Consider the following 17,625-nt stretch of genomic DNA (forward strand, 5'->3'; position numbering starts at 1 on the left):
TCGTATTTTTTTTATTGTAAATTGAAATAATAATTAACTGTTGTGGTCATCTCTAAATTAGCCAGACAGCGCAACCTTGTGGCAGACTTTCACAGGTGCCGGTGTTGACAATTAAGTACTGTGCTGATCACCAGAAACCACCAGCACAAATTACTGGGAACCTCTAAGGCTCCACCGAGTATCAAAGCCACACTGGATGAGAATTTCACCCGAGGCTAGATCTGTCACCAACACACATCCTCACAAATACACTCCCAGGCACACTGGACAATCACACAGCAGGGCATAGTAGGGCACAGCAGGACAGAGCAGTTCACTCCAAGGGCGGCCATCAATGAGCCACCACACCTTGGATTGTCGCAGTGAGTGTTCCTTCTCACAGACAACCGGTTGGCATAAACCCTGTGCCCATTCAGGGCTGCGCCCACAGCACAAAGCATCCAGAGTGGTCACGGCATTGCAGGCAAAGTAGTTTTCCATGCAGCTGCTCGCCTCATCACTGGGGAACGTAAATTGAATCACATCGCCCCCAACCTCAGGAATCTACACCGGCTCCTTCTGCCAGACTGGATCAAACTCAAATAACTGCGCATCATTTACAAAGTCATGCACACTCGAAGGCTGGAATACCTGCAGCTGTAGTGCATAAAATGCCCAGCGGCGCAATAGACGTACCCCTGGGGCCCTTTGGTATTACAGAAGGGAACGCAGATGCTTACTGCCTCTTCTGTGATAGAGGTGGAGGCGGTGCACGTGAAGCACTGGTGCTATATTTGCATGGGGGAGTGGCCCTTTGCAAAGTAGGAAAACCCTTGCCTCTGCATCAGGGCTGTATTATGGAAGGATGCAGAGGCAAAAAAAGACACCATGAGGCGCACTGTCACAAACAGTGGGGTTTGCCATTACGTTAGACCCTAAATTGGCAATTCTGGAATTGATGGAAGAATTGGGAGGTCCACGGGCCACGAGGCTTCTGATTGCCATGGGTATGCTGTTAGCAACAAGAGATACTGCCCGTCACTGGAGATCGGAGCTGGCCACGCGTGTCCACCAGGAGTGGACACTGCCATGGACTATGTGCCAAGACAGAGGAGTTTGCATATAAAGTCAAAGGTTGTCTAGGGGAACATCAGCAGGTCTGGGGGATTTGGTGGGATTATTATCAAGGTATATATCCGGAGATCATGTAATATATTTATTTTCTACAAACTTCAAACCTAGAGAAGAGGGTTGCGTGACATAAAATCCCTGAGCACACACGCAGGCCTTGAAAGCACTCCACTGGCTCCCAGTAGAACAAAGAGTAAACCCAAGGTGCGGTGTACGATGCAGGAGATCTGGTCCCCAATTACCTGAAACCCCCTGCAAACAGATGATGCTGTCATCAGTAGTAAGGCCCAGCCATGGCAACTATAGGAGTGATGGGGACTAGGCTTTAGAAAAAAAAACTGGCTCCCAGAACCCACAATAGAAAGGGCAGTGCATGTAAAAATCGCATGCACTAAATTCATGCTCAAAACGGTGACCTAAAAATTGTGTAAAATAGAATGAGACTTACGTTTATTTAATTTTGAAACACAAAATCGAAGTGGCAAAAAAATCGAGATTTACCTGTTATGTATACCTCGTGACAATGTGGCCCTTACGGTACCCAATGAGGGTATTTCCTACTTCAATCCAACCCTTAAGTCCGACCCAAACCCTGTTCCTTTTCCTAACTCTGAGGCTTAACTTTACCTCAACCCACTGCAGCCCGAACCCTAAGCACAACACAACAGTCTATTTATAAAGCGCCGTTCATCACCCAAGAAGCCTCTTGGCGCCTGTAAGAGATGTTATCTTGTTTTGTAACTCAATGATGCTCATTGTATCGATCTTAGAAGGATGAAAAGCTGCAGTGATTCAAAACTATAACCACACAGTTAGAGGCAGGCCTTTGGAGCAGATGCATTGGTCCGCTAAGACCCTAGACCATAGGCCTTCATACTGTTTGGTGCGCCCCCCTGGGTGCGCGCCGCATCCCCTCTGGGGGGGGGGGGGGGGGGGAGGGGGGCGCGCACTCCACCCCACCACTTCATCTTTCATTGTTGCCTCTAGGCGCCAATTGTGTGTCTCAGCCATAGTCAGAGTGGAGATGCAGTGGTGCTAAGAGGTGAAAAAAACAACAATGCCTTGTTAACAAGGGAATGCTCTTTTAAAGACCTGTGAAGTACTCGGGTGCGGCTGGCAGCTTAAAAAGAGTCTAGCGGTGTTATTGTTCTCTTAACCGAACCATCCTAAATAAACACAAATGGCTTTAAAAGACAAATACAGTGGCCTAGAGAAGGTATTCAATTGCCATCTATAGTTTGAGCTCCCTAATATTTTAAATATCCTATACTGGCCTTTTTGTTTAAAGTCCATAACACCCAGAATGAAAATCTATGTTACTGCTCCTCCTACCGTATTTTAGTTACAAGAAAACTAAAACAACCCAATGAATTTTCTTCCAAGACAAAAGACTAATCTCACAGATTGTGCATGCAAATGCTCTTTATAATATGTATATATGCATATGCTACTGCTTCGGAGTGGGGCTATATGCCCCACTCCGAAGTGCAGTAGCGCTTTAACCAGAGGGGTGGCACACTATGGGGGTGTACTTGGTTGGAAAAGTGTTGTAGGTGCTTTGAGCCTACATTTCAAGCAGTTGGTTTGTGTCATTTGTGAGAATGACCAGAGCTGTGTCTTATTGCCTCGTGGGTTTGAAAGTTTAGCCGTGTGATGGAGGAATTATAAGTGAGAAGTGGGGTGCGGTCAGGTTATCTTAGCTGGCTGTTGTAATTTGATTAGCAAATCCAGTATGTTTGCTAGTGGTTAGTGAAGATTTTTCAATCCTTCACTTGTGCTAGTGCTCAATTCAAGAGTACAGCATGGTTTGGAGTCCCGTCTTAAATCTTTTGAGCAATTATTTAACCCTATATGAGAAAATCAGAAGAATACATTTCTCGGTGCAAATGATCTGAACACTGTGTGGCCACATGTGTTTTGTGTTGAAATTTTTTTATTAGAAATTTTCAGATAAAAGTACAGATACACACATAAAAATATCGTATATTCCATAATCATAAATACAATAATAATGAGAAGATAGCAAAATAAGTACATGTGTTTTGGACTAGACACGAGCAAAGACAAATTTATTTCAGCTCTAAATGAGCTACAGTGAAAGCTGGAGCACAACTTGTTAATAATGGATTTTACAGGAGAGTGAGGATCTAAAGAAGCTCTTAGATGATTGCGTGAGCAATAGCTTTGAAAGGAAACAAACTACAGCCAAGAAGAAATGGGGTTCATTCAAGCTTCAGCAGAGACCAGTCTTGTAATTGAATGTCTGACTGCCTGAGGTTTACCTTTCTTCTGAATGTTGATTGCAATGGAATTTAAGAAAGTTGTGTAATGTACATTTAAGGATCTTTTAGCATGTTGCAAAGTAAAAAGTGAAATGTTGCTCATGCTGACTTCAAGGTCCTGTCCGCCATTTATTTGGCATCTTTATGAGGTCTTATACTCGTAGGGTTGATTCTGTGGCGACAATTACATTGTTATCTGTGAATCAAATTCTCTGCGTGCTGGGTGGGAATGTGTGAAACTTCTTATATCTAAGTGTATTCTTGTAAGATTAATGAATTTTGTGTTACGTAAAATGTGCAGATCTTCACCATTTCCCAACATTTCTTGCAGGAGAACGGATCAAGTCATAAATGTCTCAACGAAGTCGGACTTCAAATCATGATGCAGCTTGGAGAACTCTACCTAACACATATACACAATGGGACTGATTCACAAATGGCCTCCACCCTCGTGGCAGAGGCTCTGAAGTCGTGGGGCAGTCTCCTCACTCGGGTGGAATCTCTGCAATGAGAATACCCATATTTTACAGAAGACACTTGTGCAGCCCCTTCTGTAATACTGGTGAACATGTATTAAAAGCACTATCTCAAATCCGTAGTTCCACATTTGCAGGGGGTTGAATCTCTTTGCCTCTCCTCCTGTGCCATAAAATGGATTTGGCTAAAAAGGCGAAGAAGCCATCAGGAGGCTACAAAAGGTGGCACAGCACTGTCAGTGCACCCCCTAAAGGCAGCCCTCTGTAGGGAACTCAAGATGCCCTATGGGTCCTCCAGACATCCTCCAGCAAGCAGACTTCAGTTTACTAAACACTCCTAATTTATTTAATATTATTTGCCCTATGCGACCTGGGATCTGCAGGAGGGAAGGGCCATCAATGATGCAGAGTACCAGCTTCCAGAACATTTTTGTCAGGTGGTGGTGATGGTGGTGGGGGGCTCGACGTGTAAAGAGTTTTAGGTGGGGGGCTCAGCCTACAAAAGTTTGAAGACCTCTGCCCTAGACTCTAATCTTAACCCAAAACACGAACCATAAACCTTCCCTCAAGTCCATCCCCCGCCCCTCAAACCTTCCACCTAGCATTAACCACAACCATCATTTAAAAAATATATCTTTTTAATATGCAAAAAAATATGTTTAGGTAAACACCGTATTTCGTTTTTTAAAAAAAAAAAAAAGCATGTGAACACTGTGCAATAAACTAATAGCATGATGTATTTAAACACATTTTGTTCATGGCTTTCTTCCTACCATAATTGTCCTGCAAACCCTGCCTTCTCAAGTTGGTATTCAGGTGGGGGGGGGGGGGGGGGGGGGAGAGGGGAGGTCAGTTGGAAAGAGCACACTGAAGCAGCCACCAGGGTGCACGAGGCACTTTAGAATACTGAAATATAATAACAATACAGGCTCAACGATCTGGCATTCATTGTCTTCAGACTTAAGGGGAAAAAGCTAATTGTTAAATTATAGAAAAACCTAGAGGTTCGTATTTTGTAAGCAAAGAAGTGCCAGATGCACGACCATTACAATTTACGACTCATGGGGTCGCAAATTGCCTGTCTCATTAATATTCATGAGGCAGGTGCTATTTGTGACCCCATTAGGAATAGCCAGCACGTACAAGGATGGTGGCCTGCTGGGATCAGCAGACCACCATTTCTGTGACTGCTTTTTTAATAAAGCAGTTTCTTTAAAAAAAATGTTGCCCATTTTCCTTAAAGGAAAACGGGAGGCATTTTTTTTTTAAATGAAACATTTCTGTTTCATTTTTTAAGAGTAGGCAGTGGTCCCTTGGACCACTGCCTGCGCGTAAAAAATATTTTCGCACACACTCACAAAGGAGAAAGGGTCCAGTGGGACCCCTTCCCGTTTGCAAGTGGCTAACCACCTACTTGAAGTAGGTGGTAAACTGTGAGTGTTTTGCGACAGCAATTGCGGTTGCAAAACAATCATACATTGGGCATGGACTCGCTATTATGAAGGGACGCCCCTTCCTAATAGCGAGTCGCTAACCCTATTTTGCGAGTCGCTAATAGATTAGCGACTCGCAAAATAGGGTTAGTACATTGTGCGTCCGATTTTTGGGGTGGTGAACGGGCCAAATGCCCCTATGCGACCGCAAAAAATGGTCGTACATCTGGACTTTGGTGAGTTACCATATTTCCTTAGTGATCTGTGCGCCGAGAGGTAATTAATTCAGTTAGCGCATGCTCTTTTTAAATAAACATACAATCACAAATACAATAAGAAAGATACACTTTTTCTTTAACTATTTTGCCACACTGGAACTCCCCGGCCCCTCCGGCCCCCCAGTTATTTGGCAAGCGGTCATTTGCGGATACGCCCCCTGGCACCAGGGCAGGTGTCCCACGTCCGCTGCCATTGGCTACTCACGCCCGTGCGTGGGCTGGTTTTATTGAGTCTCTGTTTAAACATATTTTTTACAGCTCGTTGGCATCCCCTGGGCCCTGAAAAAATGCCGCTGACGTAATATACCGCTCCAGGGGGACGCCCTCCAGGCAGCTGGCACCCCAGGCCGAAGAAGACATGGTACTTCACATGAGTGCTCCGTGAGTAGCTGGACCACCAGGCAGAAGAAGGCATGGCACTTTTAAATTAGTGCCCTGTGAGAAGACGGTACCCAGGTCGAAGAAGGCATGGAATTTCAAATGAGTGCTCTGTGAGCAGCTGGCACACAGGCAGATGAACACATGGCACTTCAAATTAGTGCCTCGTGAGCAGCTGCCACCCCAGGCCGAAGAAGGCATGGCACTTCAAATAAGTGCTCTGTGAGCAGCTGGCATCCAGGCAGAAGAAGGCATGGCACTCTAAATGAGTGTTCCGTGAGCAGCTGATACCCCAGACAGGAGATGGCCTGGCACCCCAAGCAGAAGAAGACATGGCACTTCACATGCGTGCTCCGTGAGCAGACAGACCACCAGGCAGAAGAAGGCATGGCACTTCAAATGAGTGCTCCGTGAGCATCTAACACCCAGGTAGATGAAGGCATGGCACTTCAAATGAGTGCTCCGTGAGCAGCTGGTACCCAGGCAGAAGAAGACATGGCACTTCAAATGAGTGCTCTTTGTGCAGCTGGCAACCCGGGCAGAAGACATGGCACTTCACATGCGTGCTCCATGAGCAGACGGACCACCAGGCAGAAGAAGGCATGGCACTTCAAATGAGTGCTCTGTGAGCATCTGACACCCAGGTAGATGAAGGCATGGCACTTCAAATGAGTGCTCCGTGAGCAGCTGGTACCCAGGCAGAAGAAGGCATGGCACTTCAAATGAGTGCTCTTTGTGCAGCTGGCAACCCGGGCAGAAGGCATTGCACTTCAAATGAGTGCTCCGTGGGCAGCTGGCAACCCAAGTAGAAGAAGGCATGGCACTTCAAAATAGTGTTCCGTGAGCAACTGGCACCTCAGACAAAAGAGGGCATGATACTTCAAATGAAAGTCCAGTGAGGAGATGGCACCCAGGTCGAAGAACGCATGGCACTTCAAATGAATGCTCTGTGAGCATCTGGCAACCAGGCAGAAGACATAGCACTCTAAATGAGTGCTCTGTGAGCAGCTGGCAACCCAGGCAAAAGAAGGCATGGCACTTTAAATGAGTGTTCCGTGAGCAGCTGGCACCCAGGCAGAAGTAGGCTTGGCACTTTAAACTGGCACCCCAGGCAGAAGAAGGTATGGCACTTCAAATGAGTGTTCTGAGTGCAGCTGGCACCCCGGGCAGAAGGCATTGCACTTCAAAATAGTGCTCCGTGGGCAGCTGGCAACCCAAGTAGAAGAAGGCATGGCACTTCAAAATAGTGTTCCGTGAGCAGTTGGCACCTCAGACAAAAGAGGGCATGATACTTCGAATGAAAGTCCAGTGAGGAGATGGCCCCCAGGTCGAAGAACGCATGGCACTTCAAATGAATGCTCTGTGAGCATCTGGCAACCAGGCAGAAGACATAGCACTCTAAATGAGTGCTCTGTGAGCAGCTGGCAACCCAAGCAAAAGAAGGCATGGCACTTTAAATGAGTGTTCCGTGAGCAGCTGGCACCCAGGCAGAAGTAGGCTTGGCACTTTAAACTGGCACCCCAGGCAGAAGAAGGTATGGCACTTCAAATGAGTGTTCTGAGTGCAGCTGGCACCCCGGGCAGAAGGCATTGCACTTCAAATGAGTGCTCTATGGGCAGCTGGCACACCAAGTAGAAGAAGGCATGGCACTTCAAAATAGTGTTCCGTGAGCAGCTGGCACCCCAGACAGAAGAGGGCATGGCACTTCAAATGATTGCTTCGTGAGCAGCTGGCACCTCAGACCGAAGAAGGCATGGCACTTCAAATGATTGCTTCGTCAGCAGCTGGCACCTCAGGCAGAAGAAGGCATGGCACTTCAAATGAGTGCCACGTAAGAAGCTGCCACCCAAAGCAGAAGAAGGCATAGCACTTCAAATGAGCGCTCCATGAGCAGCTGGCACCTAGGCAGAAGAAGGCATGGAACTTCAAGCAAGTGTTCCGTGAGCAGCTGGCACCACGGATAGAAGAAGGTAGGGCACTTCAAATGAGTGGCCCGTGAAGAGACGTCATCCAGGCCAAAGGCGGAATGGCACTTCAAATGAGTGCTCCATGAGAAGCTGGCATCCAGGCAGAAGATGGCATGGCACTTGTAATGAGTGCTCTTCGAGCAGCTAGTACCTTGAGTAGAAGAAGGTATGGCATCTCAAGAGGACACTCTCCGAGGAGTTGACACCTCAAAGGTACAAAGGTTTGGCATTTCAAGTGGACACTCTCCTAGCAGGTCAAGACATGCCATTTAAAGTGAGCACTCTATTAGAAGTTGGCATGCCAAGCAGAAGAAGGCATGCCATTTCAAGTAGACATTCGTCAAACAGCTACCACCTTGAGCAGAGAAGGAGATGGCAGTTAAAGTGACGCTCTTTCAGCAGCTTAAGAAAAGGGAGTTTGCAGTGGACACTCACCGAGAATCTCAGATGGACTTACCAGCCGGCATTCTTTGGGCAAGTCTCCACTCGGGTGGAGGAAGACCTGGCACTTTAAGAGACACTCTTCGAGAAGGAGATATTTGAAGCAGAAGACATGGCATGCAGAAGAAGGCATGGCATTTCAAGTAGATACTCTGAGCAGTTGGCATCCCAAGCAGAAGAAGAAAAGGCATTTCAAGTATATACTTTTTGAGCAACTAGCACCTCAAGCAGAAGAAGACATTGCATTTCAAATAGATTCTCTGAGCAGCTGGCACCACAAGAAGACATGGCATTTCAAGTAGATACTCTTTGGGCAGCTGGCACCCCAAGCAGAAAAAGACATGGCATTTCAAGTAGATACTCTTTGAGCAGCTGGCACCCCAAGCAGAAAAAGACATAGCATTTCAAGTAGGTACTCTGAGCAGCTGACACCCCAAGCAGAAGAAGGCATTGCATTTCAAATAGATACTCTGAGCAGCTGACACCTCAAAGAGAAGAAGACATGGCATTTCAAGTAGATACTCTCTGAGCAGCTGGCACCCCAAGCAGAAAAAGAAATGGCATTTCAAGTATATACTCTTTGAGCAGCTGGCACCTCAAGCATAAGAAGACATGGTATTTCAAGTGCTGACTCTTCAAGCAGGTGGCACCACGAGCAGAAGGGCTGGCATTACAAGTGGATGCGTTTCAAGAAGCTGGCATCAAGAGCAAAAGAAGACAAGGCATTTTAGAAGGGGCTAGCGCGTCAATCTGGAAAGATATGGCATTTCTTCGAGCAGCTGGCACCTCAAGCAGAAGACATGGCATTTCAAATAGATATTCTGAACAGCTGGCATTTGAAGCAGAATAAGATATTGCCTTTCAATTGGCATGTGAAGCGGAAAAAGATATGGCATTTCACCTGGTTTCATATTAAGCAGGTGTCACCTCGGGCAGAATAAAACAGGATGTTTCAAGTGGAGGCTCTTTGAACAGCTGGCTCCGCCAGCAGAAGGTATGGCATTTGAGGAATAAGCTCTTCAAACAGTTGGCACCTCAGTCAGGAGAACACATTTAAAGCGACTGCGGTTTGAGCAGGCGCAGTGCAAGCAGAAGCAGGCGAGGTGTATCGAGTCAACATTCTTTGAGAAGTTGACAAATCAAGCAGAAGAAAGCATGGTGTTTAGAGTGGACACACAGCGAGCAACTTGCAATTCATGGAGAAGAAACCCTAGTGGTTTTGGTGGAAGTTCTTTGAACATCTGGCACTTGAAGCAGAAGAAAACATAGTGTTTTGAGTGGACGCTCTTTAAGTAGCTCGTCCCTTGATGTTTTATGATTTCTGTCGCCCGGACTAAGTTTGTTGCCAAGGCATTAGTGAACCTTGAACACAAGGATAAGATGCAACGAATGTTCAAGAGGCTTCAACAGCCAGTGTCAGAAATTTGGGGGACATAATACAGGAACAATCAATCCTTAATTTGTAAAGCGCAACTACTCACTCATGAGGGTCTCAAGGCACTGAGTGGGGGAATGGTCTGAGATTCGTTCGAAGAGTCAGGTCTTAAGGTCCTCCCTGAATAGCGCTTTCATGTGCCACCCCTACAGCACCTCTGTGACAAGCATCCTAACTTCTACTGGTGCATCACAGGTTATAGGAGCGGCCCCGCAACAGCCACCAGTGAACATGAGTCTCTGCTGTACTTGTGCAGTAATACTTAGCACAGCACTCGTTGTTAAGTGATTTAGATTGCACACGTGAAAAGTTTCTGTATGTAATGGCATGCATGCATATCAACAGGGCTTTAAGTGGGATGAAAAAACTGGGGGGGGGGTCTCTCAAAGGGGCGTGGTCAGTGTAATTAGGGGCGTGGCTTTAAACACGTTCAAAATCTGTGCTTAGCATAGTGTGCTGCCCAACTTGTATTTTGCTGTTTCTGTCATTGCATCCAGATATTTGATATAAGTAACATCATATCTACATTAAGTAAGGAATATTGGCTTTGTCAATGGTTATTACTTGCATAAGATAAATAGGCTGCAACTATGGTTTGTAACATATAATATTGAAAACGCTTCCAATTAAAGCCCTGGTGACCCTACCACAATGTTGCTGCTCTTGCGTTTCAGAAAGAGAAGGGAAATCCAGAAAGAAAATGACACTTTAAAGGATTTCCCTTCCCCTACAACTCACCTGGCATGATGTCATGCCGTAACTTCTCCACTAGTGAAAAGTGTGGGCAGCGCACATTGATGTGCCTGCCGTATCTAAACGGGTCTCCATCGGGCTGTTTTGCGCCCTGGCACTTTTTTCCAGACTTCAGTGACAGAAAACTGCTGTCACTGCAGTCTGGAAAAAAACGGACCGGCTGTGTCAGGGCTCAAAACAGAGCCCGATAGTCAAGTCAAGTCAATTTTTATTGTATAAAATTATTAAAAATTATTACAAAAGAGCCCGATAGAGACCCGTTTCGAGGCCCCCTGAAAAAAACTGCCGGTGCTCAGACCCCTTGAGACCCGGCCCACTTAAAGTATCAACATTTTAAAAGAAGGAAGAGGGAGATTTAAAAAAAATCGGGCGAATATATTTTCTCCATGAACTTCTATTGAAACATAGGCAATTTCAGGCGGGAGACAGGCAATTTCAGGCGGGAGACAGGCAAAATAATGGCATTCGTTGCTTCAAAAATCGAGAGTCTCCCGTGTGACTCGGGTCTATTGGCATGTATGGTAATGTCACCACGTGAATCCATGCCTTCCAGTCCTGGGTGTTCCTTTAATAACCGAATGTATCATGGATACGTATATCAAAAGGCCTAAAAATCATGAAAACAACAGTTTGTAAAAACAGAGAAGCCAGGACTGAAACATGGTGCCCGTGCCCAGGATGACATAAATCACCTGACAACCTTATTGTATTCGTATATATATTTTATTTGTATCTATTTGTTATTAAAATGCTTCTCTCTTACCTCGAACGCTCAATTACAGTCCATGTTCCCTGTGTGAGGATGTACACCCCTTTTGAGAACCCACCTCTTCCCCGCCATGGTCGCTGCCAGGTGCGGTCCTACTTCTATGTTTGTGATATTACCCGTTTTGGGGGGATTTGAAAATCTGGACGCTTCCGGGACGGGTCACTAAGGCACGTGCTATGACGTTGCAGGAGAGGAAGCGCGCGCGGAAGCAGGAGCCCTGAGGGGGAGCTCGAGCGTGCTATGACGTAGCAGGAGAGGAAGTGCGCGCGGAAGAAGGAGCCCTGAGGGGGAGCTCGAGGCAGCCCCGGGCACACGAAGAAGAACCGCCTCCCTCGTCTCGAACAGGTGGCAGGGGAGACGGGGCGCAGGCCTCAAGCACGAGGAGTGGGCCGGGAGGAGGCCAAGGGGTCGGGCACCTGTGGCTAGGCCCGTGTGCGCCACGCGCCCTGTCGACACATGATCCGTTACAAGGGCCTCTGATCTGGCTCAAGGGGCGATTACACCGGGGAGTGGGGTGGGCCTCAGTGCTCCCACTGAGGAGACGAGAGGACCCTCCGCATCCTCTCTGTTATACTTATGGGGGAGGAGTGTCTTCTGCCTTAAGCTTGTGTCCATCTAAACCTCGGCAGGGACAAGGTTTGAGGGGGTGATAGGGTGTAGAAAGGGGGGCGGGAGGTTCATTTGGTGAAGGTCCAAGGGAATGGGTGTTACATAAGGTTAAGGTGTAAAATGGGTAATCTATTCAGCTCTCCTTGCAATGGTAGTCTGCTGCTGTACTGGAACAATTTTCAGGGTGCGAGTCAGTAGTAACAGGTCACTAAATTCTTAGGAGTTTAAAAAAAATTAAGTATTATTGAGTGAGCAGAAGCGTACATGCGAGGGTGCTTTTGCACTTTATATGTGAAGTGGATATAGTGCAGATGGTCTTTCAGTCAGGACAGGGCCAAAGGTAAGGTCTCATTTGCATTTATTGTGCCATTTAATTGCATGCCAGTTCAATGAGTTCATGTACCTACTCCACAGGTTCAAAGCTACCCCAAACCTGGGACACAACTAGCAGCCCAGATGGAAGCCTGCTTCTGCAGTTATGTAGCATAACATACACAGTAGTGCAGTGCAATAACTATTACCCAACCTACAGAGTATACTGAAGTCCTCAGATCAAAACGTTACATGAACCTCCGCACCTAAAAGTGATCACTGACCTACAACATGTTGGTCTAGGCGCCTGCAATGTACTAACTTTAATAATATTTGAGAAAAGGATTAACAGTAAGTCAGTTTTAGTCATGAGACTAACACACACAAAGGTAAAATGAATACATATTGGTCTGTTATTTTTTTACTTTGTTCACATCATGTTGCGACATTAAGAATATTTAGTGGGCCTCGTCAAAATATGACATTCTGAAAGGGAACTAGCAAATGTTTTATAATATTTGTGAGTGATAATTCAACCTTTGTCTGCATCTCTTTTGAGCTTCCTAAGAATTCGTCAAAAGTCTAATTTAAGACTTAAGTTACATAACTTTGTAGACAGACAAAGGTAAAGATAGTTTGCAGAATGAAAATATGCAGTGGTTTGTAAAGCCATATTTCCTCTGCGCTAATGCATCAACAAATAATGTATGCTACGTTGAAAAATGACGTTCTAAAGCTCTCATTGTCCTTCTTTAGCACCTCCAAGTGTAGGAGTGCTGCAGCACCCCTTCTTTCAGCACCACTAGGGGTCTGCCCTCTACACATGTATGTGTATTCATAGACAACAAACCTCTCTACAATGTGACCTCTGCCACCACTCTCTGTACAATGGGACTCTGCTCCCCCTTTAAAATGGGGATATGTACTCTATAGTGAAGGGGGGGTGCCCCCTCCAGTGAAGCTCTTACCTTTCTCTACAGGGGGTCCATTTTCTATACCCCATTCCCCACCCTTGTAACGCCTGAGCGAAATGTTAATTACGCTAGTATCATTGGTATAATTTTGGTAATTCTGCATAACAAAATTTACATGTAATTACCAAGAGTACGTTATGCCATATTGCGTGATTTCTGGGAGCAATTTTAGCACAAGATGTTCAGTTCGAGTAATTTTTGAACGCAAGCAGCTTTTTAGGTAGTCCAGTACATAGTAGTCCATAAGCCTTTTAGTGCCAGGCGGACTTATTCCAACTTCAGGTGAAAATTTCACATATAACTTCATTGTGAACTTTATTACACATCAAAAGGGAGCCGACACGTTTCGCCACACAGTCTTTTTCAAGGCTCTATATCAATTCTCAAAAACCCCAAATCACATAGATTCAAGATGGGTGAAATATACCGGAAGAAAGTCAAACTCTCATCAGTAATGTTAAGTATAGAATCTCCACACCGTAAGTAATTAGTCATAGCGGGAACATCTGAAGTAGTGTGTGCCAAGTTCGATACAAGAAGACTCAAAACGTAAATAGGTTGGTAAGTAGGAAGACAGCCTTGATAACCCCCAAATTTGTTCGTAGCAAGTGTCCGTGTACAAGTAATTGGCTGGAGCTTCTGCACTAAATGCCTTAAGGACTCTTGTATACTAGACTTTGTGTTTGTGTGCTTTTGTATCATTGCTTTCTAATTTAAGAAATATAAACTTTTTCGTTCTTTGGTCTTTATACACCCAAAGGCAGGATGATGTAGATACCATGTGAACACCAATGTTTACTACAGGTCGACATTGATACTGGACCCCAAAATTGTACGTTCTGGATGTGCGATTGCTAGACCACAGCTATCTAATCATTGGATTAGCATTTCAGGTACATATTTTTTACAAAGCGGACTGTTACGGTAATTTTTTAAGTGGGACCGACCAGAAATCAACTCGGAATTACATTTCGAAGTTAAATGTTTCCTCGAACGGACACAGTTTGGATTTTTTTTTGTGAGATGCATTTCATGTAATTATGTGCAATTCTGCAGTAATTTTAAATGATTACGCTACAGTAAATTATGCACGTTTTGCCCATCACTGATCACATAAGGGACTATTTCTGTGAAATCTGATTGAAAACAATACATTATTAGACTGCAAGAGCCCACCGGGGGCACGAGTTGCCTGCCAAAATCACATTAGTTGCAATGTATGCCTATACTGTCTAAAATCTGCTCTATTGACTATGTGGAGAGGGCTTCATTCTCGCTCCATTGAGGGAAATGGGCAGGACTCTGCCTAATAAAGCACATAAGAGGTGACAAGGAAGGGGATGGAGTGAGGTAAAATCACTAGGGTAGATGACCAGATATTAAAATAAAAAAACAGGACATTGCACACACATTGGAGTAGGACTAAAAATTTGCTTTGGTGATTGGGCTTGGAATTGATTGATATATTGACAGCGCTCACCAGTTGATAGCAGTCACCAGCATAAAAAAATACAGCCAGTGAGTAACTATTAGATGTAGCATAACCTATATATAAATAAATTGCTTTTGCTAGAGGCTTGTTTGTATTTCTGCACTGGCAAGCATAACAAGCATTTGCAATGCAATATGTCTCTCATTTACGCATGTTTAAGCTATTGGCATTGTAAATGACAGTGCGGGACAGGGATGGGCGTAGATTGCGTGGTAGTGGAACTGCTGACATTTGGCATCCCTGTGACGGGATTGTGGGCTGGTGCACAGATGTTGCTGTCAAAGGGGTTCTGTGTATAAAAAAGTGATTTCATGCCTGCTTGCTCCTGGGAATGCGTTACCATTAGCACAGGAATGGAACTTTGTTAGAATAGACCAGTTTGTTTATATAGTTTCAGCAGTTTTGTTGTTCCCCATTTTATATGCATAACTACAATATTTAATTTAAAAAAACAGGGCGTAAAGGAACACTAAAAAAAGAATACAGCTTGAAACATCATGGAAAGTAAACGAGCACCGTTTTGCACTTTTACTGCATGTGGATGGCTTTACTAACTTTAACTAGAGCATTTGTAAATTTCTCCAGTTACCACAACTTGTTTCTTACATAGAGCTACTAAGCACTGCAAACAATAAGTGTCAATATGACAGAATATAGTGGTATAATTTTCCCTATCACCAGTAGGAAGGAAGGCTGTAATAACTTTGCAGGGGTCTTAACGTGTAAAATGCAGATCACTGCATGTTTCAGAGGCGGGCAATCTAATCCCCAAGGTGTCCTGATTTATCATGCGTCATCACTGCAATTTCTGATGCTTTCCTGTAGGAATATTGACATATTTTCCAGCTAGTAGCACTCCTTGCAGAATCTTTTACACAGCTCCCACCCCTTTTGGGGCCTGTAATGTTGGTCTAGTGACACTACTGGAACAATGCACTCTTAGACTTGTTTGGATTGGAAGGGATCTTCCTGTTGCTACCCCATACCTTGTAGTTTGTGCATCTACCGGGCACATCGGGTGCATCTACCGGGCACATAGGGTGCATCTACAGGGCACATCCAAAGTATCGTTGGTGAACCGTTGGGACAGGGGAGAGGGAAAGGCGCAATTGATAACACCATTCAAAACCCTGACGCATTCCCCCGGGAGAGCTTAATTTCTTCCAGCTCCCGGGCCCAAGCAAACTACCTACTTTCGAGCCCACCTGGCCCTAATTTAGCACCCGTAGTTCCACCTACCTTGGTAACAACATTGCAAGGGCCCGAAGTTGTACCGCCAGACACCGCACACAAGATAATCAGGGGGCTGGGACCAAAGACTCCAGTCGGAACCTTGAAGGTCCTCTCCTGGAATGTGGCGGGTATTGTCAATAAATTAGGTAAAAATGAGTGGGATTCCTTAGTAGGCAGCTGTGACATTTGTCTCTTCCAAGAGACCTGGGCCAGGGAACCCCTGTTTAGAGCGGGATACGCAATCTTTGAAATCAAAGCTAAGTGGAGTGGTAAAGGGAGGCCCTCAGGTGGTTTGGCGGTCTGGGTAGCTAGTCATATTGGGTGTGTTGCGGAGAATCTATCCACTCTTTCGCAGGACATACAATGTGTTCTACTCAAATGGCCCAATGCCTTCAATCTGGCATTCATTAATGTTTACTCACGCCCAGTTAGCGTGTCCATGGAATCATTTACACTTGACGATCTTTCGTCATTCTTGGGTCAACTCCCCATCGACTGTAAGATAGTGATGGCTGGAGATTTTAACTGTCACCGCGTCGCCCTAGGACTTGGGCTCAAGACTCTGCTGACCGGGGATTGGGACAGAGGGCTGCGAGCGACGGGGTGTGGACTCCGTTTCCCAGGAGTCCAAGGGAAACCCCGCGCCCGTGACACCTGGGCTGCTCTCCCTCTTGGTCCCGCCCCCTGCATCTCAGGATCGAGATAAAGTGCCCCGCCCGATTTACTAACGCGGGACACTCACCTTATCTTCCAGCAACTGGGTCGAATTGCTGCTGACCTTTCAGCCGTTTCCACAGGATCTTTGTTTTACATCAGCTGCTAGCGGAACCCGCTTCGCGGGTCCCGCGTCGCCCTAGGACTTGGGCTCAAGACTCTGCTGACCGGGGATTGGGACAGAGGGCTGCGAGCGACGGGGTGTGGACTCCGTTTCCCAGGAGTCCAAGGGAAACCCCGCGCCCGTGACACCTGGGCTGCTCTCCCTCTTGGTCCCGCCCCCTGCATCTCAGGATCGAGATAAAGTGCCCGCCTGATTTACTAACGCGGGACACTCACCTTATCTTCCAGCAACTGGGTCGAATTGCTGCTGACGTTTCAGCCGTTTCCACAGGATCTTTGTTTTACATCAGCTGCTAGCGGAACCCGCTTCGCGGGTCCCGCGTCGCCCTAGGACTTGGGCTCAAGACTCTGCTGACCGGGGATTGGGACAGAGGGCTGCGAGCGACGGGGTGTGGACTCCGTTTCCCAGGAGTCCAAGGGAAACCCCGCGCCCGTGACACCTGGGCTGCTCTCCCTCTTGGTCCCGCCCCCTGCATCTCAGGATCGAGATAAAGTGCCCCGCCTGATTTACTAACGCGGGACACTCACCTTATCTTCCAGCAACTGAGTCGAATTGCTGCTGACCTTTCAGCCGTTTCCACAGGATCTTTGTTTTACATCAGCTGCTAGCGGAACCCGCTTCGCGGGTCCCGCGTCGCCCTAGGACTTGGGCTCAAGACTCTGCTGACCGGGGATTGGGAGAGAGGGCTGCGAGCGACGGGGTGTGGACTCCGTTTCCCAGGAGTCCAAGGGAAACCCCGCGCCCGTGACACCTGGGCTGCTCTCCCTCTTGGTCCCGCCCCCTGCATCTCAGGATCGAGATAAAGTGCCCCGCCTGTTTTACTAACGCGGGACACTCACCTTATC

At 46.4% G+C, this 17,625-nt stretch overlaps 1 protein-coding gene across 1 annotated transcript in view; it reads right to left on the reverse strand.

The window, feature by feature from the left end:
* DLK2 (delta like non-canonical Notch ligand 2) overlaps positions 1-17,625 on the reverse strand; it is a 229,302-nt gene that overhangs the window by 194,939 nt on the left and 16,738 nt on the right. The window lies entirely within an intron of this gene.

The sequence above is a fragment of the Lissotriton vulgaris genome, chromosome 6, assembly GCF_964263255.1.
Source record: "Lissotriton vulgaris chromosome 6, aLisVul1.2, whole genome shotgun sequence".
Lineage (NCBI taxonomy): Eukaryota > Metazoa > Chordata > Amphibia > Caudata > Salamandridae > Lissotriton > Lissotriton vulgaris.